Source organism: Peromyscus maniculatus, chromosome 5 (assembly GCF_049852395.1).
Source record: "Peromyscus maniculatus bairdii isolate BWxNUB_F1_BW_parent chromosome 5, HU_Pman_BW_mat_3.1, whole genome shotgun sequence".
Taxonomy (NCBI): Eukaryota; Metazoa; Chordata; class Mammalia; order Rodentia; family Cricetidae; genus Peromyscus; species Peromyscus maniculatus.
Window position 1 is genome coordinate 104,794,488 of NC_134856.1, and position 27,125 is coordinate 104,821,612.

The 27,125-nt window shown below is 44.8% G+C and overlaps 5 non-coding genes across 5 annotated transcripts; 2 read left to right on the top strand and 3 right to left on the bottom strand.

Moving 5' to 3' along the window:
- The first annotated feature begins 3,069 nt into the window (after positions 1-3,069).
- Positions 3,070-3,142, top strand: Trnav-aac (transfer RNA valine (anticodon AAC)). The gene has a single exon. It is a non-coding gene; the product is annotated as a tRNA-Val (tRNA).
- Positions 3,143-4,001: 859 nt separating this feature from the next.
- Trnai-aau (transfer RNA isoleucine (anticodon AAU)) lies at positions 4,002-4,075 on the bottom strand. Its single transcript has one exon. It is a non-coding gene; the product is annotated as a tRNA-Ile (tRNA).
- Positions 4,076-4,446: 371 nt separating this feature from the next.
- Positions 4,447-4,520, bottom strand: Trnai-aau (transfer RNA isoleucine (anticodon AAU)). The gene has a single exon. It is a non-coding gene; the product is annotated as a tRNA-Ile (tRNA).
- Positions 4,521-7,432: 2,912 nt separating this feature from the next.
- Positions 7,433-7,506, bottom strand: Trnai-aau (transfer RNA isoleucine (anticodon AAU)). The gene has a single exon. It is a non-coding gene; the product is annotated as a tRNA-Ile (tRNA).
- A 6,414-nt stretch (positions 7,507-13,920) lies between these two features.
- On the top strand, positions 13,921-13,993 carry Trnam-cau (transfer RNA methionine (anticodon CAU)). Its single transcript has one exon. It is a non-coding gene; the product is annotated as a tRNA-Met (tRNA).
- The last annotated feature ends 13,132 nt before the right edge of the window (positions 13,994-27,125 follow it).

Consider the following 27,125-nt stretch of genomic DNA (forward strand, 5'->3'; position numbering starts at 1 on the left):
GTAACTGTACCCCCTCTGTGATCATTCTGTACCCAGACCATGATCTTGTGAAACAAAACTGTATGGGAATTGTAATCTGATCGCTTTTGTGGGTTTTTCCTTTAAAGGCCCCCATGGGGCTGCAGTAAGATGCGGCTCTTGCTCTTAGTAGCAGAGTTTGCCCTTCTATATAGAAGCTTCAATAAAAAAAAAAACAAAAAAAAAAAAACCTCTTGCTATTGCATCAACTGGACTGGAGTCTGGGTTCCTGGGGTGCCCACTGGAGACCCCCAGATTTTGGGGTCCAACATTGTGTCCCTTGAGAAATTAGGTATTATTCAAATATGCATGCCTTTACAAGAATTTTTAAGACTTTTATAAGATTTTGAAATGTCCTTATAACACTTATACAAATATCACTTTATGACTGATCTTTTTCTCTTTCAACTTCAATGTTGTTTTTTTCTTCTGTATCTTTAGTGTTTTGATCATCATGTGTTATGGGGAATTTCTTTTCTGGTCCTATCTATTTGTTGTTCAGTGTGCGTCTTGTGCTTGGACAGGCACCTCTGTCTTCAGATTGGGTAAATTTCTTCTGTGCTTGTGCCAAACATATTTTTGCCCCAGTGGTGGTGGCTCACACCTTTAATCTCAGTGGTGGGGCTAGAGGGCAGAAGAAGGCTGATCTCTGTGAGTTCGATGCCAGTCTGGTCTAAAAACGGAGTTCAGAACAGCCAGAGCTACACAGAGAAAGCCTGTCTCAAAACAAAACAAACAAACAAACAAACAAAAAAAAACAAAACAAAAGCAAAAACTTTTTTTTTCTCAGCATTGATCAGATTTTCTGGATGTTTTGTACTTGGTTTTATTTATTTATTTATAATTTTTTATTCATTTTTTTTTCATTTTACATACTAACATCTGTTTCCCCTCCCTCCACTTGTCCTGCTTCCCCCTCCCCTCATCATAAGGGGTACGGCCTCCTTGGGTAGTCAACACAGGCTGGCACACCAAGTTAGGGCCGGACCAAGCCCCTCCCGATTACATCACCACTGAGTAAGGCATCACACCATAGGGAATGGGCTCTAAAAAGCCAGTCCGTGTACTCGGGATAAATCCTGGTCCTATTGTCAGGGGTCCCACAAACAGATCAAGCCACAGAAATGTCATCCTAGTGTGGTCCCATGCAGGCTCCCTAGCTGCCACTCCAGAGTCCTTAAGTTCCCACTAGCTCGGGTCAGCTGTCTCTGTGGTTTTCCCCATCATGATCTGGACGCCCCTTGCTCCCATAATCCCTCCTTCAGCTGAATTCCAGGAGCTAGGCCAAGTGCTTGGCTGTGGGTCTCTGCATCTGCTTCCATCAGTCACTGGATGTAGGTTCTATGAGGACAATTAGGGTAGACATGGATTTACTTTTGTACTTTTAATTATTTTTAGATTTAACGTTTTCTTTGACTGAGCTATTTATTTATCCTATCTTGTCCTCACATTATTTCTTCAATGTCTCATCATCTTCTAATGGGGCTTAGTTTAAGGTTTTTATTTGACACCCTAAGGTTTTTATCTCCAGTTTTGGTTCAGTTTGGGTTTTCTTCCGTGATTCTCTTTCTATGTTCAGGTCTCAAAAGGTTTTCATGGTTTCATCCAACTGTTTGTGTTTTCATGGTTTTTCAGTAAGGCATTTATTTGTTCACATCCTTTTAAAGGTCCTTGAACATACTCATAACTGCTATTTGGAAGTCCTGGTCGGATGCTGCAGCTTCATTGCATTTCTAAAGGTCTACTGCAGTAGGACTAGGGCTTCTCCTGGAGGCTGCTGTCTCCCTGTCCAATAGGCACTGGAGCTATGCAATTTGAGGGGTTTCTCGGGGACGATATCTGATCTTGTCCCGGTTGGGTGGGTATTCTGTTCTTTGGTAGCTAGTGCCCACTCTGGATCCGAGGCTGTGGGGTTCTGGTAGAGAGGGATTCTGTACGTTGACAGGTGACATAAAGGAATGGAGACAGCTACTAGAAAAGAACCAGAGCGGAATGGAAAAGAGCTGGGGGACCAGGGGTGGCAACAAGGTTCCCACAGAGTGGAGGGAGGAGGGAGGAGAGCCCTGCAGGCAGGCTGCTACAGGACTGAGAGCAGGTCTGGAGAGATCAGAATGCAGGGCAGGAAGGATAGCGAAAACTGCCTACCTGTGTCCTAGCTCAGTGTGGTCCCTGGGGGTCCATGGTAGAAAGCATTTCTGATCCCTAACCGACAAAAGAGTGGAGTTGGGCTATGAGGAAAGCCTGGGGGGGGAGGGGGTCAGTGGAAAAGAGCTAAGGGGACCCTGGATGCTCAACAAGAGGCGAAGTCCCCAGGGTAGGATAGGAAAGAAGGGCTTCTGTGTTTGAGCCCAGTGTGGCCACTGGGAGTCCCTGACAAAAGGGTTTCTGCGTGACGTTTGCGGACACAAAGGAAGGGAAGACTCAGAGGATTCACAGGAAAGAGTATTTATGTGCATGGGCATTTGCATGCAGTGCCGCATAGAACCGAAAGAGGGCGACAGATGCCCTAAAACTGGAGCTGGAAATGCTGAGGAGAGGTCATGTGGGTGCTGAGATTCAAAGCCAGGTCCTTAGCATGACGATTCCTTTAGAAATTGAAAATGGAGCCACAGAGCCATCCCTCTAGTGGGAACATGGCCACAGCAGCGGGATCAAGGAGTTCTGAGACATTTGCTCGTTCACAGGAACTAATCACTGTCTTCTGAGATGCTCACTCCTTCACCTCCACAGAAGGGTAATTCCCAGAAGGATTCTTATTAAAAAGCGGCTCTGTCCCTCAAACCCAAGAAGCCGAGGACATGGTGCTGAGTGAGGTGAACCAGCCACCGAGGGACGAGTTCCACAGGACTTGGCTTCCATGAGAGCTCATCTGGCGGCAGCAGGGTAGGGTGGGGTCACGAAGGGCTGGCGATGAGGAGGTCAGCCGTCTTAGTTACCTTGATTTAGCCAGTCCACGATGCAGGGATATACAATGAACGCCATCATCAAACCGTTTACTAAGGAAGTTTAGAATGTCTGTCTGGAAACTAGAAAATTGTGTGTATATAGGAAGTTTCCGTAGTGTAGTGGTCATCACGCTCGCCTAACACGCGAGAGGTCCCCGGTTCGAAACCGGGCGGAAACAGCGTTACTTTTTTCTCACTCTTCTCTTTTCAGACTCTCAGCTCACTCCCTACATTTTCAGCCCTTAGGACCTAAGGATCTCAGCTGCACTACCATATGGACCTTCATTGTCATGCTTTCCTGGACCAAAGACAAAGTACATAATTGTGTGAGGACCACTGAACACACAAGAAAATACAAGAAAAGGTAGAAACCGTCGGGGGATTAGCTCAAATGGTAGAGCGCTCGCTTAGCATGCGAGAGGTAGTGGGATCGATGCCTTTTATGTTACCGCTCTTTACGTTACAAGGATATTTATGATCCTTGCCTTTAATGCAATGGGGGAGCTCACTGAAAGGTTCTTAGTAAAAACCACAACGCAGACCTCTGCCGGGCTCCCTGGGACTGTTGGGAGGGACAAAGCTCCCGCTCAGAGAACTGGCAGGAAAGAATCTGCCAGGACATGCTTTGGCCCTCACTCAGCTGTTGGACATTGGTGAATGGCTGGGGGTTCTGAACCCGACATTCCTCAGTTCAGTGTCTCTAGATGAGCAGAAGGCAGGAAGCACGCAGGAGTCACCCACCCTTCTTATCCACCCAGGAGGTCAGGTGAGGAGTCAGTGCGGATGGAGAGAAGGACACTAGGAAATGTGACGAGGACAAAGGCTCAGGTCTTCTCTGTATCCCTCTGCTTCCAGATTCCTTAAACAAGCCAGAGCTAGGAGCCGTGGGGCAATAAAGAAAGAGTCCTTTGAAAGAGTTATGACTTAAATGCTGCACAGAGTAGATTTTTTTTATTATTGTTAGTTAGTTGTGTTTTTTTTTAAATTTTTTAAAAATAGTACATTAGTTTTGGCTTTTTATTGAATAAAAGTACAACTTGGCCCGTACGGGGATCGAACCCGCGACCTTGGCGTTATTAGCACCACGCTCTAACCAACTGAGCTAACCGGCCATGGAGGTTGGACTTCCTCTCTACCTCTCCAGACAATGAATGACACAAATGTCATTTGACAGAGGATTTGGGGTGTTTTGTTAGTCTGTTGTAATTTTCAAGGTTTTCTGAAAAGAGGTGTGAACCACAGATTGCTCTAAGCATGAACAACGAAAATGTAAATATCACGTTCCAATGGTTGCTGACCCAGGTGTTCCTTGGTCAACATACTTGCTCAGACTGCAAGTCTCCCTCCAGCGGCCGAACTGAAGACTGTAGAGCAGCTTGAGCTGTGTTCCTTTCTAAGGTGATAGGCATATCACTATTTAAGGCATTAAATAGCTTCCAGTAGACGGAAAACTCGGAGTTTGTTCCAAAACGTAGGTATCACATGGCCCGTACGGGGATCGAACCCGCGACCTTGGCGTTATTAGCACCACGCTCTAACCAACTGAGCTAACCGGCCATATACATGCATGCATTTTTGTCGGTCTCTACAGTTAGGAAAGACGGTAATTGGAAAATGACGAAGTTTTTCGGTTTTCTTTTCGGTTTGGATGTGATTTTTTTTTTCTTGAAATTGTAAACTTTTCTTGAAGTTGAAAAAATGTACGAAACTTGGGTTGTTCCAAGTAGGAAGTACAGACTTGGGTTAAAAGCTTGTACATTATCCTTCTGTCCAGAAAGCCAGGTATAGAATGGACAGAGATTTGTTTGGCCTGATGAAAAGTACTTTCAAGTTTCTTTTTAAAAGACAACTAAAAGAAATCTAAAATCTTGAGCTTGTGACCCAGACAGTAAGCAGTCATTGTTCCATTAGCCTATTAGGACTCTATTAATGTTAAACTCCAGACTTTTGAAATCTTCAATGAAAGACATCTAAAGCATTTGAGTTACCTATTTATATCTTTGTAACTTGTATTTACATCTTAAATCATTTTGAGACCCTCAAAGCTCATAAGCTTTCACCTCAGAACTTCATATATCTTAAAAGATTCTTAGACCTTCAAAACGTGCATACTTTCATAACCTCAGACATTTCTTTCAGACCCATATTTAAACCTTTACAACATACTTAAACTTTCATATCTTAGAACCCTTTTTAAATCAAGAGAGACCTGGTAGCTTTAGAAAAAAGCAAGGTTTGATTTTCTGTATATAAAATGAGCTAATAAACTGGCTATAGTCTTGTGGAAGGTTCTGGTTGTCTGATTCTGTCAAGCTGACAAAGTTATAGCTAGCCTAGCTGTCAATACTATCAGAGATCTGAGAAGGATAAATTATACCTTCATGCAGACCAAGCAGCTTCTGAGTCGATTAAAAATGACAGAAAGCAGTCCATATCCAGTTATTCATACCCATGTCTCCATAGAGTTAGAGGCAAAAGTATCAGAACAGCATCAGTCTTCACCAGTCCCCTAAGGTGAGAGTTTTGCTGTGGAAGAGGGACATGGAGAAGACTGCTCTTACTTTATCTAGACAAAAGGAGTGCAATCAATTCTCCACTGTCCTGCTGCTTGTCTATAGTCTGGGCCAGGTCCTGGCAGCAGGTGTTGTGCCAGGGCATCTTGCCCAGTGGTCAGCATTGCCATAATCCAGGTGGAGACATCATGGTGCCCCATAATCTTCTTTGGAGACCTTGGGTCTCCAAAGACTGCTAGGATCTGGGAGTCCCTGACTGACACAATATACTTTTTAATCAACATTTTAAGTGCCATATTCTGCAGATGTACAAAGTATTTGAGGGCTGTCCAGCTATATCTGAATAGAAGACATCAAACCATTTACTAAGAAAGTTGAGAATGTCTGTCTGGAAACTAGAAAATTGTGTGTGCATAGGGGGTTTCCGTAGTGTAGTGGTCATCAAGCTCGCCTAACACGAGAGAGGTCCCCGGTAGGAACAAGGTCACTTTTTATCACTTTTCTGTTTTCACAACTTAGCTCACTTCCCACACTTTCACCCCTTAGGACCTAAGAGTCTGTACTAACATTTTGACCTTGATTGTAATACTTTCCTGGACCAAAGACAGAGTACATAATTTTGTGAGAATGCACTGCACACACAAGAAAATACAAGAAATAGCAGAGAATGCCGGGGGATTAGCTCAAATGGTAGAGCGCTCGCTTAGCATGCAAGAGGTAGTGGGATCGATGCCCACATCCTCCACTCTTTATGTTACCGCTCCCAGCCACGCATAACACAGTGATGCTCAGATAATGGAGGACTAATGCTTCCCACACTTGTGTGATGAACCTCTGGGGCTCAAATTCACTCTACAGACCTTTCAATGGAAGGTCTGGGAAGAGGCTTAGTGCCATGGTGCTTGACTTAGGGTGTAAAGCCCCAATTCGATTCCATTGGAGAACTAATTAAAGTTTGGAGAAAATTCTGAGGACATCTGATTTATTGCTTTACACTCATTGTGATCCTTGCCTTTAATGCAATGGGGGAGCTCACTGAAAGGTTCTTAGTAAAAACCACAACGCAGACCTCTGCCGGGCTCCCTGGGACTGTTGGGAGGGACAAAGCCTCGGCTCAGAGAACTGTCAGGAAAGAATCAGCTGTTGGACATTGGTGAATGGCTTGGGGTTCTGAACCCGACATTCCTCAGTTCAGTGTCTCTAGATGAGCAGAAGGCAGGAAGCACGCAGGAGTCTCCCACCCTTCTGACCCACCCAGGAGGTCAGGTGAGGAGTCAGTGCAGATGGAGAGAAGGACACTAGGAAATGTGACGAGGACAAAGGCTCAGGTCTTCTCTGTATCCCTCTGCTTCCAGATTCCTTAAACAAGCCAGAGCTAGGAGCCGTGGGGCAATAAAGGTAGAATCCTTTGAAAGTGTTATGACTTAAATGCTGCACAGTGTAGATTTTGTGTGTTTTTTCTCTAGCACATTAGTATTGGCTTATTTTATTGAATAAAAAAGCAACTGGCCAGTACGGGGATCGAACCCACGATATTGGCGTTATTAGCATCACACTCTAACCAACTGGGCTATCTGGCATATAAAAGTTTATTTAACTTTCTGTCTGCCTCTACAGGCAGAGAATGACACAAATGTCATTTGACAGAGGATTTGGGGTGTTTTATTAGTTTGTGGCAATTTTCAAAAAAAAAATTTTTGTAAAAGAGCTGTGAACCACAGATTGTTCTAAGCATGAACAACGAAAATGTAAATATCATGTTCCTATGATTGCTGACCCTGGTGTTTCTTAGACCATAGACAGCCCAGAATACTTGCTCAGACTGCAAGTCGCCCTCCAGCGGCCGAACTGAAGACTGTAGAGCAGCTTGAGCTGTATTCCCTTCTAAGGTGGTATGCTTAGACAGCTTCCAGTAGTTGGAAATCTCGGAGTTTGTTCCAAAATGCGGATACCACATGGCCCGTACGGGGATCGAACCCGCGACCTTGGCGTTATTAGCACCACGCTCTAACCAACTGAGCTAACCAGCCATATACATGCACACATTTCGTCGGTCTCTACAGTTAGGAAAGACGGTAATTGCAAAATGACAAAGTTTTTCGGTTTTATTTTGGGTTTGGTTTTGATATTTTTTTTTGAAATTGTAAACTTTTCTTGAAATTGAAAAAAATGTACGAAACTTGAGTTTTTCTCAGTAGAAAGTTTTCTGAGCAGAAACAAAATTCGGTACGAGAGCAAGCAATGTCGCCTGCAGCGAGTCCTGACGCAGAGATGCTGGCCCGGGACAGCCCGGTCCACTCGCTCGGTGGCCGCACCACCGCAAGGCGCCCTCCAGCCCTCACCGAGTCCGCATCCTGCGCAGATCTCCCTGCTGCCTCCAAGTGACAATCTGACCCACGGCCTCCCCAATTTTACCCATTTCTCCTTCAGTTCACCAAAAACAATTGGATAGCGCAGTGGGTGGCGGGCCTCGGCCAGGTCGCGCGTCTCTTGGGCCGCCAGGGCATCGCTCGGGTCCTGTGGACGCGGGGATCCAGAGCCCGGGGACGGTGCCCGGGAGACCTGCGCCGTTCGCGGCCCGCGGGGCTTCGTCCCTCCGGCCACTGTCGCGGTCCGCGGAGTCCCGTGAGGAGTGAGTCCAGGAGCAGCGCGTCCCCGCCGGGCACAGGCGGCCGAGTCCTCTCGGCACAGCCACGCGTGTCCTGAGAGGCAGCGACGCCAGCTCTGCTCGGCTTGAACCCGGATTTACCGTCGTCGCTAGACCAGCAGCTGTCCCAGAAGTCCGGGGACGCCTGCGATTCCGGGCGGTTCATAGCTGTCTCCGCGGGAACCCGAAGAGGCGGCAGCAGGCTGTGGTGTCCTGGGGGTCTGAATTCGGAGATGGTCTCCCGCGTTCATTCCGTTCCCCTTTAAATGAAGTCTCGGGGAGTGGAGAACCTGAGATTCTGAAAGGAGTATTTTCACGTCGCACAGAAGACACTGACCTTGGGCGCTTTTGGTCTCAGCGTCTGCAGAACCCCGGCGACAAACGGACCAAGCCCAAGGCGACGCCCACGAGGCTGGATGGAGCCCATGCTGACCGCTGCAGGACCTGATGCCCGGGATTCCTCTGACCCGGAGGCTGCCATGGCCCGGCTTGGAGTCTCCTCATCCTGACCTCTCAGAAAGCCCCTCGTCGCCGCAACCAGGAGCCTTGGTGACACGGACTGTCTGTGACTCCGAATCGCCCGCATCCTCGGAGTCTGTAACCGAGGAGGTCAAGCAGGGCATCGGCCTCCACCTTCCCAGTCGTTTGTTCCTCCTTGTTCACCTTTTGGTGAAAAGACACTGTTGATCGTGTTCACGGGGAACCGACCGACCCTCCGAGCTCCAGTTCCCTGACTGGTGGCGGCAACAACCACAGGAGACACGAACAAAGGAGGATTCGAAACAGCGCGAGCGGGCGACAAGTGACGCACAGCTCCTAGAACTTCACAAGCCACTGCACCTCTCTCAACTCAACTGCTTTTCCACCGGGCTGTCAGGTCCCGAAGGCTGTCCAAGAGCTCTGCCGCGTCTTCATTCAAAGCCCCGTCCTGGACATCCACCCAGTAACTCTCCAGGGTTAGAATTCCTGTGCCTGCGCAGCTGACAAGGACCTAACCAACTTTCCCTGGTTATCCCAGGAAAGCTTCACCCCGAAAGCCCCTGAACTGGGTCTCGGATTCTCATCTACTCCCTAACAAAACTACTGAGGTTCCGTGCAGTCGGTGCTCTTGGGTACAGCGAGCTTGATTAGGACATTTTAGTGGCATAGTTAATTTCTTTGGAAGATGGGAGCAGAGGTCCTCAGAATGTTGACTCCGGTCGCCGTGCGTGGGAAGTTATAAGTACATAGATACTCTGATCCCATTGGTATGTGTTAGACAACATAGATCAGTTCTGCGTATCTCCACAGGAGGTTAACATTCAAAACTCCCACTCAGTTCCCGTTGAGCTGTCTCAGTACTGCTAAAATCTGTCGAATCGCACCCTAAAACAGAACTCCCAGTTCCTATCTGGGAATCTCCATCCGGGAGACTGTGGAAGTCTCAGGTTCAGACATCAGGGCTCCAGACCCCAGACAGAGAAGTGTTGTAGAAATTCCCCGGTTGTGGAAAAGCCACAATCCACTCAGTGCCTCTGCCCTGTTTGTAAGAAGCATTGCGATATTGAGCAATGCGGAAGAATTAAGGCAATGGGTTCTTCCCTCGAGTTATTTCTGAATGAAAACGAACCCACTCTATCCGGTGATTTAAAATTGAGAAGATGAATTAATTGGCAAAGACATCAATCCCCTAGACACAGAAGTCTCACATGCCTGATTAAAGATGGAGGGAACATGCAGAGCAGCTGGCTTGGCATACGTTAGTCTCTGGATTTCATCTCCAGCACCACAAAAGAGTCAATAACTGTGTGTTGGAAAAGTCCGAGGCTGTGGGGTGATTAGCTAAAGGGCAGAGCAGTCACTGGTCCAGAATGAGCGGTAAGGGGTGAATGCCAGCCATGCCCAGTTTGTCCTTTCCTCCCTAGCCCCTGTTGTGGGCTACTCACCAGAGAAGACCACTCACACATGAGCTTAAGACAATGGAAAATCTTCATTAGCCGGCTGGGGACTACACTGGGCTCTCCCATCCCAGTGCAGCACTGAGTCTTTCTCAGAGTGGGCTTTGAAGCACCAAAACCATGTCCTGGGTGGACATACTTCTGTGAACAAGAACAGTTAGCAGAAGCAGAAAAAAAAAAACCAAAAACCAAAGTTAGTGCATTTAGAGACTGTTCCAGAACTGTGCACTTGGTAGATCAAGTCCCTGTTTTCATTTTGGCAGGTGGTGCTGCCTAGTTGCTGAGTGTTACAGCCTTAATAGTACTTCCATCATGGAGTCAGTTGTGCTAAGGTCTGGGGCCCTGCTACATCTCTAGGCTTCCATGGCCCTATTTTCTGGTAAATACCTTCAAGGGTTTACCTTTCTTCAGATCAGTGCCCTGGATGTGCTTGATGGTTTGAAAGACAATGGGTGGTGGTGCATGCCTTCAATACCCCAGTCAGGAGGCAGAGGGAGGCGGATCTCTGAGTTCCAGACAGCCTGGTCTACAGAGCTAGTTCCAGATGGCCAGGGTTACACAAAGAAAACCTGTTACAAAAAACAAAACAAAAAAAGTAAATAAATAAAAAGCAAATGAAAGTGGTATATATGTTATTTGACATATTGTTATATGATATATATAATAAAATATATTTAATATATTATTTATATATACATGTGTGTACATCTCTGTTGGAGTGTAGAGACCAGGGAACCACATGTCCCTCCTAAGTCACCCACTTGGTGCTTTCATTTTTGTTTGGGGTCAGATTCTCTTTGGCCTGTAATTGCTAGGCTAGATTAGTTGTCCAGGGAGCCTCAAGCCCCATCCTGTCTCTGCCTCTCTAGAGTCAGGACTACAAGCACAGCCACCACACCTGGGCTTTAAAAAGAAACTCTTTTCTTTCTGGAGATCAAACTTGGGTTTAAAGATGGGCTGCACCTCCCTAAGTGAGAGTGTGCTGCTGACTGGGGCTCCTAGGCTGGGTCCTCACCCCTCCACCAGGTTCACTTCTTACCTCATCTTCCCTCTGAAGGCCTGGTCCACCCTCAGGCAGTCTGCTAGAAGATGACTCTTCCTGCGCCCTCTGCGCACAGCTTGTGAATGTGAATAAAACAAAAAGTTGTCACATACACGGTCGATGGGACCTCTTGACTCAATCCCCAAGCCATTTCCCAACTTGTACACATAGTCTGAAGTCTGGCTTTCCCACAAAAATGCTAATTTTTTTTACTGAATCCCTAAGGAATTCTAAATGTATATAAATGTCATTTAGACTATTCTCATCATCTTTTGGATAGTATATCATACATATAACTTTTGTTTGCTCTTCAGATATATATCTGATATATGTATATAAACAATATAATTTAACATGTATATATATTCTTTTGTTTATTAAAGTTTTATAGATGTTATGTGTATCTGTGTATATGGGAGTGCAAATGCAGAGGGGGCCAGAAGAGGATGCTGGATGCTCTGACTGGCTGCTGGGAACCACACTCTTTCCTGTTAGAGAAGTGTGTGCTCTCAGCCACCTCTACAATGTAGTTTTACAATTATAACATCATTCCCAGTTCAAAGAAACTGCACGAGATTGTGAATTAATCACAAGCCATGTGACTTAGGCTACTTATCTTATCACAGCCAGCGGGCTGCAGAGGGTCTTGGATCTTCATAAGGGCTGGCTTGCTTCCAAGCTCCTGCAGATCCCTTATGGCCTTGCCCACAGCACCAGGTCTTTCTTTATCCCATCTTGTTCAATTGACGTGACTCTTCTCAACTCTGGGATGTGACTCATAATAGAAGATACAGCCTGTTAATTCCATGAGTCCATACAATAATTCTTTGCCCCTCTTAGCAAACAGACTCGTAATAAGGGTCCTGAACCCCTGCGCCTCAGGCACTTACAGTTCCATGGAAGGCACTTGTAACTGTCTGTCCCATCAGTCACTCTGAGTTCAATGCCCTCCCTCTATTCCCTAATGACATTTCTTTCTCAGGAATGGTTTTTCAGACCCTGTCTCTGTCCACTTTTTTTTTTTTATCTGAAAATGCATTTCCCTTCAAGGTTTCTAAATTACCTGGCTAGCTTTCTTCATTCCACAAATGTTTGTTTGTTTGTTTGTTTGTTTGTTTGTTTGAAATTGGGTCTCCCTGTAGTCCTGGCTGTCCTGCAGCTGGCTATGTAGACTAGACTGGCCTTGCTGTTCCACAGGTCTTAAACAAAGCCTGTAGCCGGATGCCAGCTGTGCTCAGAGAAAAGGACTGTTCCGGTATTAAACCAGAATCCTGCTGGGGTGAGAAACAGCTGTGGAAGCCACTGAGCTCTGCTCTCCTCTACTCCCTTGGCACTGGACTCTTTAGAAAACTGTGAGGAAGACCAGGCAGAGTATGAGCCCAGTAAATAAATAGAAGTCGGGGCAGGGGATGGCGAGAGGGAGGCAACTTGGTAAGATAAATGTCTCTAGATCAGACAGTGTGGTGCTGCTGTCTTTTTGGGGGGGTGTAGATGGAGGGGTCGTCTTTCGGATCCAATGTTGACACATGAACAGAAGATTTTCTTCTGGAAAATGGCAACTATGAAATGTCACCTTCATGACTCATGAAACTGGGAGTGAGGTGTGTCCCAGGGGGTGGAAAGTAGGAAAGAAAGAGTGTGAGGGAATATGGTGAAGATGCATTGTATACTTTGTACCTGACTGGTTTCTGCCAACCTGACACAAGCTGGAGTCGATGGAGAGGAAGAACCTCGGTTCAGAAAATGTCTCCATAAGATGCAGCTGCAGGTAAGCCTGGAGTGCATTTTCTTGATTAGTGATTGATGGGCTGTGGAGGAGGTATGGAGGGCACGGGGGTCAGCCGCTTGTGTGTGGGTTCACCTCTGGGCTGGTGGTCCTGGGTTCTATAAGATAGCAAGCTAAGCAAGCCAGGGAGAGCAAGCCAGTAAGCAGCACTCCTCCATGGCCTCTGCATCAGCTCCTGCCTCCAGCTTTCTGCCCTGCTTCAGTTCCTGTCCTGATGTCCTTTGATGATGGACAGTGATGTGAAAGCTTAAGCCAAATAAACTCTTTCCTCCAAGGTTGCTTTGGTCATGATGTTTCGTCACAGCAAACATAACCCTAACTAGGACAACCTGTATGAAATTTTCAAAGGAAAAAAAAAAAAAAATGAAAGCTGAGCCATGATTTGTTTCTTGTCTGGCTTTGTCAATCACCAGTGTGTGATTAATTCTGCAGAGTCTCAGCTTTATCAGTAAGATGAGAATAATGATAAACAGGCTTATGGAAAAATCAGGATGCTTAAATAATGTCAATAAGATCTTAATAGGTTTGGGGTCATAGTGGTGGGAAAGAAGAAACAGAACAAACACAACAACCACAAGAGACCCCACGCTAATCTCTGTGTGACATTTTGAGATTATCCGAGACAAAATGGTTGGATGGACCTGCAAGTTTGCATGAACCGTCCCGCACACCTGTCTCCCAGAACTAGTGTGGGCTGTTTATACTTTTAAGTCTTCAGTGACAGGCACTGTTCCAACAGGGCAGGTTGGCACGGGAGAGGAAAGAGCTGAGAACAATGAGGTAACAAAGTACGAAGTAAAGCAGTAGCTGAGATCAGGCATCATGTTCAGTCCGCCATCGTGGTTTCGGGGCTTGTGAGGTTCTTCAAGAGCTCAGGACCAAGAGAGTCTGTGTTGGCTCTCTTGGAGATTCCCCGCCTAAAACACACTTACAAATGCAGGGATTTGAGATCTGATGGTAGGGATGGGGGAGGGACACCTTGAAGACAGTGAATGTTTCCTGTAAGGTATAACAAAGGAGTGATGTGTGGGAGCCTTCTTAGCGCAGTAGGCAGCGCGTCAGTCTCATAATCTGAAGGTCCTGAGTTCGAACCTCAGAGAAGGCAGTTTTTACTCACTGACTGATTTCCCCTCAACGCGTTCTTACCTAGAGTCTTTCTTGGACAAAGGAATACCACACAAGTGTTTAGGATACCCACGCCTGAGAACTACCTACCCAGATCTTTCTCTGCAAACTTTTATACAACTCACAGCCAGGCTTTATGGAACTCAGAGCCATGGATGACAGAGGCGACCTCGAGGTTCAGTGAATGGAATGGTCCTCTAGTGGATCCACAGACTCTCTGGGGCCGCAGAGAAGCAAGACAGAAACGCTCTGCGGCGTTGGCTGGACCGCTCAAAGAGGCGGGACCTCCTTCTCCTGGTGTTTGGTACTTACCGAGCGACTGGACATCAACTTTGTGGATAGCTACAAGACTGGGCTAGCTGAATTGGTGTTCTTACTGAAACGAACTAGGAAACAGACTAAGCCTGACCGGAACAGGGAGAATCCAGGCTGTGAGAACACTGGTCCTGGGTCAGGTGGATCTGGGTGGAGAACTGCAAAGCTTCCTAAGGAGGTCCTGACACCCAGGGGACCTGAGTAGTCCAGGAGAGAGTCCGACCCTGAGGAATGCCGTCTTCAAGGAGGCGTTTGTACCTCGCATTGCACATCTACCAATTTCAACTGTAGCCTCGGAATTCTTCACATTTCTGACAGGACACAAAACGACCAGCCATGCTTCCACAATTGTGGGCGCCATGGGCCCTGACCCCCGACTGTGAGTGGCTGCAGCCTTGCTTGCCTGACCAGGTGTCCTTCCTATTCAGATTCCCTGCCGGTGTCCTTCTCACCTTAGGATCATCGGAGAACTTACCGGAGGTTCTTTGTTCCTACATCCTGCTTGTGATGTAAACAACTTAGGTGCATCCTGTATTTGGTGTAAACAACTTAGATGCAAGAATGCAGAACTTTGGGTCTAGAATGTAGACCATTGGTAGCGAACTTCTGCCCTCAGGGGATCCTCCATTTGTGTTGTAAGCCTGTATTTAAGGTTTCCTCCCTCTTTCAATAAACGGCATTCGACATCCAATCGTACGAATGACTCGCTGTCTCTTGTCTCTATTTTTTAATCCGCAGCCCTTCGCTCAGACATGGTGAACGGTTAGCGGTAACGCAGGCGCTACTGCTACAGATGGAGGTTCCTACCGAGATCTGAGAAAGAAAGGACCAGCTGACGGACACTCTTGGAAGGCCGGCCGGCATTTTACGGTAAGAGTGGATTGGAATGGGTACAGCTAGCTCACAGTCAGTTAATTGGACTGTTGAAGCAGGAAGGTACCAAAGTTAAGAAAGGGCAAGACAGCTAAAGATTTTAAATGAAAAAGGAAATCTTCCCAATAGAGAAGAGGGAAGGAAAGGAAATTTCCCGTTAGAAATGGGAGAAAAATTTTAATCAAGAAAAAAGGATTTTCCCGGTAAAAAGGGGAAAAATTTTTAAAACTAGGCCTAAAGATTGGGGCCCTGTAGAGAAAAGATGAAGGAAAGAGAGAAGCCTCTTTCAGTGGTAATGGAGAATGTAAAGACTTTTTCCAACTGTAGAGTTTTCAGGATAGCTGGAAACTCTTGAGTTTTTTCTTCCCGCCGGTGCAGAGCGGCAGCATCTGAATTACAAAGAATCGGCAGGTAGGCCTCATTGCTGCTGACTGGAGAGCAAGCAAGCTTAGAGGTTAGAAGTTTTGCTGTCTGTTTGCTTAATTTTGGCTCAAATGTTTTTTATTTTTCCCTCAGAGTGGGAATAGTTCAATATTTAGGATCCCTTCGTGGGAAATGTTTTTCTGTTTTCCCTTATGGTGGGAATAACTCGTTATTAGGTAGTCCCTTCATGGGAGGAGGAAATTTAAACGTGAGTTTGTGTGTGCGGGGCACGCCCAGCGGATGTGGCGGACAAAGGCGTGCATGAGATAGCCCGAAGCAGCGGGCGGACAGATACGCGCCGGTGGGAGGCAGAGCCGTGCAGCCCAGGCAGGTGCTGGCGATAGAGCCCGAGCAGTGGGCAGAGCAAAGCTAAGCTGCAGCCTCAGTGAGCTGAGGCCGGGAAGGGACTAGCACTAAAAGTTTAAACCGGGCCTAACTTCTGGTGAAAAATGGTTTCGGTCAGGACATTGAATGCTAAGTCAATGCTGTTTAAATAAAGGATGTTCTGTTCTTTTGATTGTCTTGATAAATGTTTGGATGAATGTTTGATCCTCATGGTTGAAAAACTAAAGGAACAAAATTCATAATTTTGAACTATATATTAGGTATGGTCTTGTCTGTTGATCATTGATTGTTGATCATTGTTGATCACTGAAAATTTGGCTCTACAATTTAAGTTGCTTTCTAGAAATTCTTGGTTTAATTCTATAAAAATATAACACCTGAAATGGTTTGGGTTATTAGCTTATTAAATAATGTTGCTAAGATAAACCCATAAATAATAATCTCTTACTGATAAAGAGGTTACAAAATTATTTTTGCAGTAAATAAAATACAGGTAAATTGTTTGGTCCACATTGTTAATAATTGGCTATTTGTGTTAATGTGTTACTTGAAATCTATAAAAAAGAATCCTCTTTTTAAGATTTTATAAAATACTACTGAAAAGTATTACCTAAAGTTTACCTTTTCAAATCCTATAGAGATTATATTTAATGCTTTTATAATTGGCATATGTAAAAAGGACCATGGAAACAGAAGCTGGTGATAGAATTGCTCAATTATTATTGCTTTCATATTTTAAATTCAAAATGGCGCCGATGTGTATAACTGGAGGCTTTGGAAGTACAGAGAAAAAGGTGTTTTTAACAAACAGTTATCAATGATAAACAGCCTAAATTAAAAATAAAATTATATGGGATTGAGATAGAAAGATTATTGGATTCTGGTGCTAGATATATCTATAATTTCACAAGAATCCTGAGATCCCAATTGGCCCCTTAAAAATTCTACCTCTAACCTACAAGGTATTGGCACAGCTCAGACGCCATTACAGAGCAAGCTACTTTTAAATTGGAAGGATGAGGAAGGTCATGCAGGAACTTTTCAACCCTTTGTGCTACCTGACATTCCAGTGAACTTGTGGGGACGGGATGTGTTGGATGGCATGGGAGCGGTGCTTACTACACAGCCTGTACAACAGATGCTGAAGAGTCAGGGCTACTGCCCGGGCAAAGGCTTAGGGAAAATGTTGCAAGGAGACCCGCTCCCTGCGGCAGACAAAAACTGTGTCACTAGGGGTCCTGGGGATACTAGAATATTAGGGTCTTTTCCATAGGGGTCACTGCACAGCAGCCTTCAATAATACAACCGATAAAAATCACTTGGAAGAGTGATGACCCTGTATGGGTGGAGCAATGGCACCTTGCTAAGGAAAAATTGAAGGCTGCGTATGCATTGGTTAAGGAGCAGTTAGATGCTGGACATATCATTCCTTCCACTTCACCTTGGAACTCACCTATATTTGTTATTAAAAAGAAATCAGGAAAATGGAGGCTATTACAGGACCTTAGAGCTGTAAATAAAACCATGCTTCTCATGGGAGCAACACAGCCTGGCCTGCCTGCCCCTGTGGCAATTCCTAAGCATTGGCAGTTAATTGTGGTTGACTTGAGGGATTGTTTCTTCACCATTCCTTTGCATCCCGAGGACAGTCCTCGCTTTGCTTTCAGTGTTCCTTCAGAGAATCTTAAGGAACCTTATCAGAGATATCAGTGGGTGGTATTGCCTCAAGGAATGGCCAATAGTCCTACTATATGTCAAATTTATGTGTCTTTGGCCCTAGCTCCAGTTCGAAAAGCTTTTCCAGGTGTTTATATAATTCACTATATGGATGATATATTAATGGCTGCTAAAGATAAAAAACTTGTTTTTGATGCCTTTTCTTATTTACAAGAGGTTCTTAGCTTGGCTAATTTACAGATAGCCCCAGAAAAGGTACAGGTATCTTTTCCCTATCATTATTTAGGTCATGAATTGTTACGCACGGGTATACGCCCACAAAAGATTACTCTGCGCATGGATCAGCTACGCACACTTAATGATTTCCAAACCTTTCTGGGAGATATTCAATGGCTTCGGCCCACTTTAAAAATTCCAACAGGTCAGCTTCGCCCCTTGTATGATGTCTTAAAGGGCGACCCTGACCCTTCATCTCCCCGTAAATTAACAGCTGAAGGACGTGTAGCCCTACAACGTGTGCAAGAGGCCCTGGAACAGGCTCACGTACAGTATATAGATCTTAATTCTTCCTTATTGTATTTGATATTTTGTTTTACTCATTCACCTACTGGAGTGTTTTGGCAAACAGGTCCTATTTTATGGCTACATTCCCCAGCTTCTCCAGCAAAAATCATCACTCCTTATCCACAGGCTGTCGCTCAGATTATATTTAAGGGAATCAAGATCAGTGTTCAAACTTTTGGTAAGGAGCCAGATATTGTGGTGACCCCATACACCCAGTCTCAAGTAGCATGGTTGCAAGCTAATGATAATGATTGGGCCATATTGACATGCTCCATGCAGGGTCAGTTTGATACTCACTACCCCTCCAATGATGTGTGTCAATTTTTTAAATTGCATCCTGTTATATTTCCCAAGATAGTACAAATGACTCCTATTCCTCAGGCCCGTGTGGTATTTACTGATGGCACTTCACGTGGTTTTGCTGTGGTGGTTTCTGGTAACATAGTAAAGAGAATAAAAGTCCAGGGCACTTCTGCCCAGGTGGCAGAGGTACAGGCGCTGTTGCTTGCTTTACAGATGTTTTCTGATGAGAGTGTAAATATTTATACCGATAGTCAATATGTGGCACATGCCATTATGCCTTTGGAAACAACAGCCTACATACCATCCATTTCTTCCATTCATGAATACTTATTGCAAGTGCAAGGACTTATATGGTCTCGCTCACATAACCTTTATGTGGGCCACATCAGAGCTCATACTCAATTGCCTGGACCTCTAAGTGAAGGTAATCAGAGGGCTGACGCCATTACTCGTATGGCTGTCACATTAGTCTGTTCTGCCTTTGATAAGGCTACTCAGTTGCATCAGCGTTATCATCTTAATGCTGGATCTCTCCGTTATCATACAGGCATAACCCGGGAACAAGCCATCCAGATAGTTAAATCATGCCCTACTTGTGTGGAATTTTTACCTGTTCCTCATTTGGGAGTTAATCCTCGAGGACTTTTACCTAATCATGTGTGGCAGATGGACGTCACACACGTGCCTTCCTTTGGAAAATTACAACATGTCCATGTGTCTATTGATACATATTCTTCTCTAATTTTTGCTTCTGTCCATTCAGGGGAAAAGGTTAAGGATGTAAAGAATCATTGTCTTCATGCTTTTGCTTACATGGGAGTGCCAAAATGCATAAAGACTGATAATGGTCCTGCCTACAATAGTACGGGATTTTCAAAATTCTGCCAAGATTTTTCTATTGTTAATAAGACTGGTATTCCTTATAATCCTCAAGGGCAGGCTATAATAGAACGCTGCCATCGTACCTTAAAAACTTATATTGCTAAAGTAAAAAGGGGGGAGTTAGGGGCTCATCTCTCCTCTCCACATTCTATTCTCTCCCTTGTTTTATATATTTTAAATTTTTTATCGGTGGATTCTGCTGGAGTATCTGCTGCAGATAAGCACTGGAGGGCTCCTGTTGCAAATCATCCTCTGGTGCGATGGAAAGATCTTTCTACTGGCACTTGGAGGGGACCCGATCCGGTGTTGGTGTGGGCCCGGGGATCTGTTTGTGTCTTTCCACAGGACAATGAAATTCCTCTGTGGGTTCCTGAACGCTGTGTGCGCTCTGTGGCTGCTGCTGAATCCCAACATGGCAGAGACCTATTGGGCCTTCGTAAAAAACTCTCCCCTTCTGATGCCAATGGGGATTGAGAGCCCAATATGGCCAGCCTTGGCAAACATTATTGTAAGCCTAGGAACTGTAGCCATGTGGTTGGATTCTTCAGAAGGTAATGTATGGTAACTTTTTTCAAAAAACATTGAAAATGTATCACACCTTGGAGATTAAGGATAACTCTGAAGGTCAATGAACTTCATTTGCTAACAGTAGCATGCCAGCTAAGCTTTTCGCATTTTGCAACCCCCCTCAAGCTGGTGTAGTACCTACTTTTCAGGAATGGCTCTGTGCAACATTTATTTGCCTCCTGAAATTCATCTAGCCTTTCTGAAGATACCTCAAAATTTGTGAGCCTAAATGTAGCCATTACTGAGGCCATTAGTTCTGCTCCTTGTTTGCTGTTTTTGTTTTCTGTTTTCTTTATGTTTCTCAGTTGTTCTCTTGCAGACCTGCCAGCCTAAGTAGTGCTGGGATCAAGAAAAATGGGCCTTGGTGGTTCGTGTTCCTGGAGCCGTGTCCATGCCAGTGGACCGTGGCAGCTAGACACAGATGATGCTCACACGCTCCAGAAGAGACTCTGACATCGCTGTTGCCACTGCTGCTATTGTTTCTGGGATTGCTATTTCATAATTGGTTACTACAGCTAGCACAATGGAGACCCTGGCAGCAAAAGTAGCTACCACAGTTAGTTAATCTTTCTTCTTATTGGGCATGATAAATTTAATTCCACTTTTATACATTATAATTGGCTTTGTAAGTTGTAAATTATTTAAAACTCAAGTTCCATTTGCTCAGGATACCACCTTACAGGACTCCTATTTGCGGTAAGGCTCGTTTAAATAGGGAATGGTTCAATTGCCTGTAGCCCTCTGGCTATGGGTGGGTTAGGACTTCTGCTGGTCTTTTCTGTGTCGCACAGATTGCAAGCCCAGTGCCACTTTGAGATCTTTGGCGGCAGTCACTCTACAGCTCACATGGTTGAGTCTGTATGATAATGAGTATTCAGAGACGGGTAATGCTTGGGCCGCTGCCTCCAACCTAAGACAGAGCACTTGTGTGGCCTGGGCAAGTGTCTCTATGACGGGTAAGGTGGTCTGCTGGTCCCACGCAACCTAAGTCAGAAGCTCATTTAATAAAAAGGGGGGACCTGTGGGCGCCATGGGCCCTGACCCCCGACTGTGAGTGGCTGCAGCCTTGCTTGCCTGACCAGGTGTCCTTCCTATTCAGATTCCCTGCCGGTGTCCTTCTCACCTTAGGATCATCGGAGAACTTACCGGAGGTTCTTTGTTCCTACATCCTGCTTGTGATGTAAACAACTTAGGTGCATCCTGTATTTGGTGTAAACAACTTAGATGCAAGAATGCAGAACTTTGGGTCTAGAATGTAGACCATTGGTAGCGAACTTCTGCCCTCAGGGGATCCTCCATTTGTGTTGTAAGCCTGTATTTAAGGTTTCCTCCCTCTTTCAATAAACGGCATTCGACATCCAATCGTACGAATGACTCGCTGTCTCTTGTCTCTATTTTTTAATCCGCAGCCCTTCGCTCAGACATGGTGAACGGTTAGCGGTAACGCAGGCGCTACTGCTACACACAATGACATCCGGATAATCTGCTATGAAAAACCGCTGATGACAAGAAATGATAAAGGATAAAACCCCCTGTGTCTCGTGGGGGTGGGGGTGATGGGGGCGGGGCAGCAACCAGGTGTGCTGGAGAGCCAGTGCAGACCTGCTCTTACTAATTAGCATAAAAGTGTCTCGCTTAAGAATAACTCCAACAAAGTAGACAAAACAGGTGTTCTGGTAAATCTCTATCCTTTAAATAACAGCAATTCCTGTCTTCCAGATGTCCTGCCTTGAGGCCTATGTTAGATTTTCTTACTGTGCAGTCACCTGACCTGAAATTGGACACATACTTGAACACTTCTCAGGCTGCAGTCTAACGTTTCCATTCCAGCCCTTCCTGGGATTTCTTGGGAAGCACAGTTTTCAAGTTCTAACAAGACATCAATCTAGGAAGAAGGAAATGGGAAAAATACAATTTCCTGTTTTACACATTGTAAAGTCCCTTCTCGAGATCCTCATGTCTGAGTTCCTGGAACCAGTGAGGAGACACCTTGCATGGGAAGATGACTGTGTGGCTGTGTTAAGGTCACAGAATCAGGAAGAGAGTTTAATTTTCTTAGGGTTCCAGAGTGCTTAGAGGCCAGCATGGGGAGAGGCTGCCAAGCAAGCCACAGGAATGGCTGGATGTGAAAGAGGAAGCCAAGAAATCACACCTCAGCACCAAGCACAGAGACTGGAGGTAGAGTGAGCCTATGGAGTCTCAGGGCTGACCCCTGGGACACTTCCAGCAGGGGGCAGCACTTCTGTAAACAGCTCCACCAACCGGGAACCAAATCTTCAAAGTACCTGAGCCTAAGAGGGGACATTTGTCATTCTAATCATCACAGAGAGATTGTCTGGGACTACCCAGGTCAGCCCAATAGAATCACACGAGTCCATAAAAGTGCAGAACCTCTCCCTGATATTATCCAAAGAAATTCAGTGGCGGGAGACAAAGAGAGATGTTTGTGAGAAGGAACTGGTCCTTCAGTGCTAGCTTTGAAAATGCTGGGAGAGGGCTACAGTGAAGGGAGAGATGAAACCTAGAAGCTGGAAAGAGAAGAAAAGTAGTTCTCATGCTGGAACACATGCAGTTCCATCACATGCCAACACTTAAGTTCTAACCTAGAGAAACTTGGAGTAGACTCTTTCTCTAAAGAACTGTGAGATGGCAAAACCATCATCATCATCATCATCATCATCATCATCATCATCTTCATCACTAATATTGAAGTGTATTTGAAGATATATGTTCTGGCAAAATAACAAAAACAAACAAATGAACAAAAACACATTTCCTTTGGAGTAGAGGAGGTAAAGCAGTCACATCTGTCTTGAGAACTGCTACTCTGCCAAAGACCTGTTTCTGTGGGGGGTTCAGGTCCCCAAAGGACGTGTGGAGTCAGCGGTGGGAGGTGGGGAAGGAGGAGATGGACATGATCTGAGGGTGAACAGGATGGCTGCCAGCAGGTTTTAATTGACAAAAGATTACACCTTTTGTTGCGCATTGGATTAAATGGGAGAAAAGGAGCATGTGAGCTGGCGTGTAGCTTGAAATCAGGAATTGAGGCCTTGACTTGACAATAGCCACCAGTCACATGTTAATGCAAGGGCCTCTTGCCATAGATAAGAAGAATGACTGCTTTATCAAGCAGGAGCTTACCTCAAGTCCCCAAGTTCAGAGACCCTTCTGCAAATGCCTGACCTTGGGAAAAGGGCTTCTGGGGAGCAAACACTGTATTACAGTTTCTTAGTCTTGCTATGTGGGCCTGTTTCCTCACAACACTCCCAAAAGGGAATGCTTATATCTTACTCTTTCCCCACTATACTGTACCATTCTGATTTCCCTGTTCTTATTAACTGAACTCTTGCCTTACATGCCTCAGGCTCTGGCTATGAACTGTAGACAGTTCATCCTCGGGACCAGGTGTGACCAGTAAATCTCTAGTTTTCTGTTCTTGGTGTAATTAGGAGGGCACAATGGAATTCCTGGTTTCATGGTGGCAGGGAATTTTTTTTCCAAAGAGTTCTTTTGTTTAGAGAGGCTACCATTGCACATATTTTCATCCTTTACCAAAGCCCATACTAAATTTCCCATAAGGGAAAGGTGGTCCATGTGTTATGCTCACATCACAGGGACCTCCAAAAGATCACCATAGAAACTGAATCCCATCATACAAAGGCAATGAGCCTTTATTTCAATCTCGAGCTTGGTTCCTCTGTCTGTCTGATGCAGCAGTGAGAGCAGAGAGCCCCACGCCCAGGTGGAGTAGGGGTTTTAATCATAGCAGAGGTTGGGGTGAAGTGGTATCCAGGGTTCAGGACCCTGATTGGCTGACATTTGTCTGCAAAAAGGAAATAGATGTATGCTAGGCTCAAGTACATCTGGCGATCTTATCTGATGATTGGAACGTTTGGAAGGGGAAGTTTCTTCCCCTTAGATGCTGGCCCATCCCTGGGTGGATCCCTAGGTGGTATTAGTTAATGGCTTTTCCAGGATCCATATGTTGCTTGCCAGTAAACTTGTCATGGCAGCTACATGGAGTCCTCTAAGTCTGTTATGGTAGCTGTGTTGTCAAGCTGTTTTGGGCCCCCCATATCCCCCACTTCACAAGTACCAATGCAGGAATCAATCATGAGTCCTATCTGTCCACGGGTTCAAGGGTATTGGGACCTAAGAACCATTAGCCGACAGATTTTTCTAGGGCAGTGACATCTATTGCCATTTTTAAGGCCCTGTAGTTCTGATCTTTGAGTACAGCCAGATTATAATCATGAATTATTAATATAGAAATAATAATTTCTTAAGGCCATATAATATCTCTTTGGTTCTGCATAAAGAAGGTCAATTATCTTATTGTAGAACCATGTTAGTTAATGGATCCATCCATTGAGAACTCTAAATCTATTTTTCTGTTGTGCCAATGGACGTCATTGTTAGCCATTTAGTGCTTTATGCCATAGAGTTTCCTGTTGACTGGGCATTTCAACCTCTTCTGGGCAGGCAGCCCAGGACAATGTATTTTCTTCTGAAACTGCTTCCAGCTGACTCTGGGGCATTGTTGTCAGGGCCTAAAAAGGCTGAAAGGCAGGTAAAAGGCTGGGCAATGGGGCATTTGTCAGAGCATATGGTTATCAGACCCAGCTGTCGAGACAGGGAACAGTCACATTGGCTGGGCTGGTGCACATCAGCTTTCAGCAAGTCTAGAGCTCAGGGTCAGCAACTGATGCTTGGCTGTGTCTGTCAGTCAAGTAGAAACCTGTTAAGACAAGTTTAAACTAGGAACAGAAGTTAAAATTTATGAACTTATTTAGAACTTTTAGGCCCATAGTCTTAGTGATTGGGAAGGGGAAGAATCCCAAAACCAGGAGAGAGAAAAATACCATCCTCAGGAATAGACAGATGGACAAAATTTAGGCTGTACTTATCTGTAGTCCTTTTGACTTGTTTGTGAGAAGTGGATCCAAGTATTATGAATTTTTGATCCTCTGGGGTCTATATGAATTTTTATCTTACAAAATTACATTAAAGTTTTAGATACATTAGCATTATTAATCTGTACTGAACTCCATATCATAGACAAAGCAGGCAATGGGAATCTGTAAAACAGCAGAAGTGGACTCATATTTTTGAGTCCTAGCAAAACCTACAGACTTGGGTTAAAAGCCTGTACATTATCCTTCTGTCCAGAAAGCCAGGTATAGAATGGACAGAGATTTGTTTGACCTGATGAGAAGCACTTTCAAGTTTCTATTTAAAAGACAACTAAAAGAAATCTAAAATCTTGAGCTTGTGACCCAGACAGTAAGCAGTCATTGTTCCATTAGACTATTAGGACTCTATTAATGTTAAACTCCAGACTTTTGAAATCTTAATAGAACAATATCATAGAAGGGGAAAGACATCTGAAGCATTTGAGTTATCTATTTATATCTTTGTAACTTGTATTTACATCTTAAATCATTTTGAGACCCTCAAAGCTCATAAGTTTTCACCTCAGAACTTCATATATTTTAAAACATTCTTAGACCTTCAAAACGTGCATACTTTCATAACCTCAGACATTTCTTTCAGACCCATATTTAAACCTTTACAACATACTTAAACTTTCATATCTTAGAATCCTTTTTAAATCAAGAGAGACCTGGTGGCTTTAGAAAAAGCAAGGTTTGATTTTCTGTATATAAAATGAGCTAATAAACTGGCTATAGCCTTGTGGAAGGTTCTGGTTGTCTGATGCTGTCAAGCTGACAAAGTTATAGCTAGCCTAGCTGTCAATACTATCAGAGATCTGAGAAGGATAAATTATACCTTCATGCAGACCAAGCAGCTTTTGAATCTATTAAAAATGACAGCAGTCCACATCCAGTTATTCATACCCATGTCTCCATAGAGTTAGAGGCAAAAGTATCAGAACAGCATCAGTCTTCACCAGTCCCCTAAGGTGAGAGTTTTGCTGTAGAAGAGGGACATGGAGAAGACTGCTCTTACTTTATCTAGACAAAAGGAGTGCAATCAATTCTCCACTGTCCTGCTGCTTGTCTATAGTCTGGGCCAGGTCCTGGCAGCAGGTGTTGCGCCAGGGCATCTTGCCCAGTGGTCAGCATTGCCATAATCCAGGTGGAGACATCATGGTGCCCCATAATCTTCTTTGGAGACCTTGGGTCTCCAAAGACTGCTAGGATCTGGGAGTCCCTGACTGACACAATACACTTTTCAATCAACATTTTAAGTGCCATATTCTGCAGATGTACAAAGTATTTGAGGGCTGTCCAGCTATATCTGAATAGACAGATTTTGTTTCTAGCTACTTATTTTAAGCTCAACTCTGAAAACATGCAAGGGACCAAGAAAGTAATGACATTAGTAATTACATGACTACAATTAAAGGACTTGATTATTGTAAGATGACTGACTATTACCTGTGTTCTCTAATAGTCCACACTAAGTTGGCAGCTTTCATAAGACTAGGACTTCACATTCTGTTCCAGTCAGGTTTAGCCTTAGAAACAATGATTTTGAATTGAAGATCTTCTAGTATCAAATATGGGTTCAGTAAAGAGACCAAAGTGACCATTCCCTGGATAAAAACAGAAGAAGTTTGTACCAACCTGTTAAGACTTCTCCTGGGAAGGCAAGGAAGCCACAAGGGAAGATCCCAGGGCCAAACGGGAACAGGAGGAAAGGGTGCGTTTGGAGCATGGCCCAGGAGCAGAGACTGAGGGAGCCTAGGGGACAGCATTGTCCTTGACCAGGTCTAAGGCACCACAGCCATGTTAATGGAAGGGCCACAAGTTCTTTTTGCCAGAGATAAGGAGGGTGACTCCTGTTTTAGCAAGAAGGAACTTTCTCCAAGCCCTTGAGGGAATGGGAGCTTTATCCAAATGCCTGACCTTGGCAAAAGGACTTTATAGTTTTATCTCTGTTAAGTATGAGCCTTAAAAAACAATTTATCAGTTGGAGCTCCTTTTAGTATTTAGTCATTTATGTGACTCAGTTTATCTAAATAACTTAGAAAAGTTAGCAAAGACAAGGAGGCTAGACATACATTCTTAAACCTGAACAGACCTTGAGTAAGAAGAGGCATTCTCTTAACCACTGGTTCTCAACTTTCCCAACGTTTTGACCTTTAGTTCCCCACGTTGTGGCGATGACCAGCCCCCATTACAAGATTTTCCCATTGC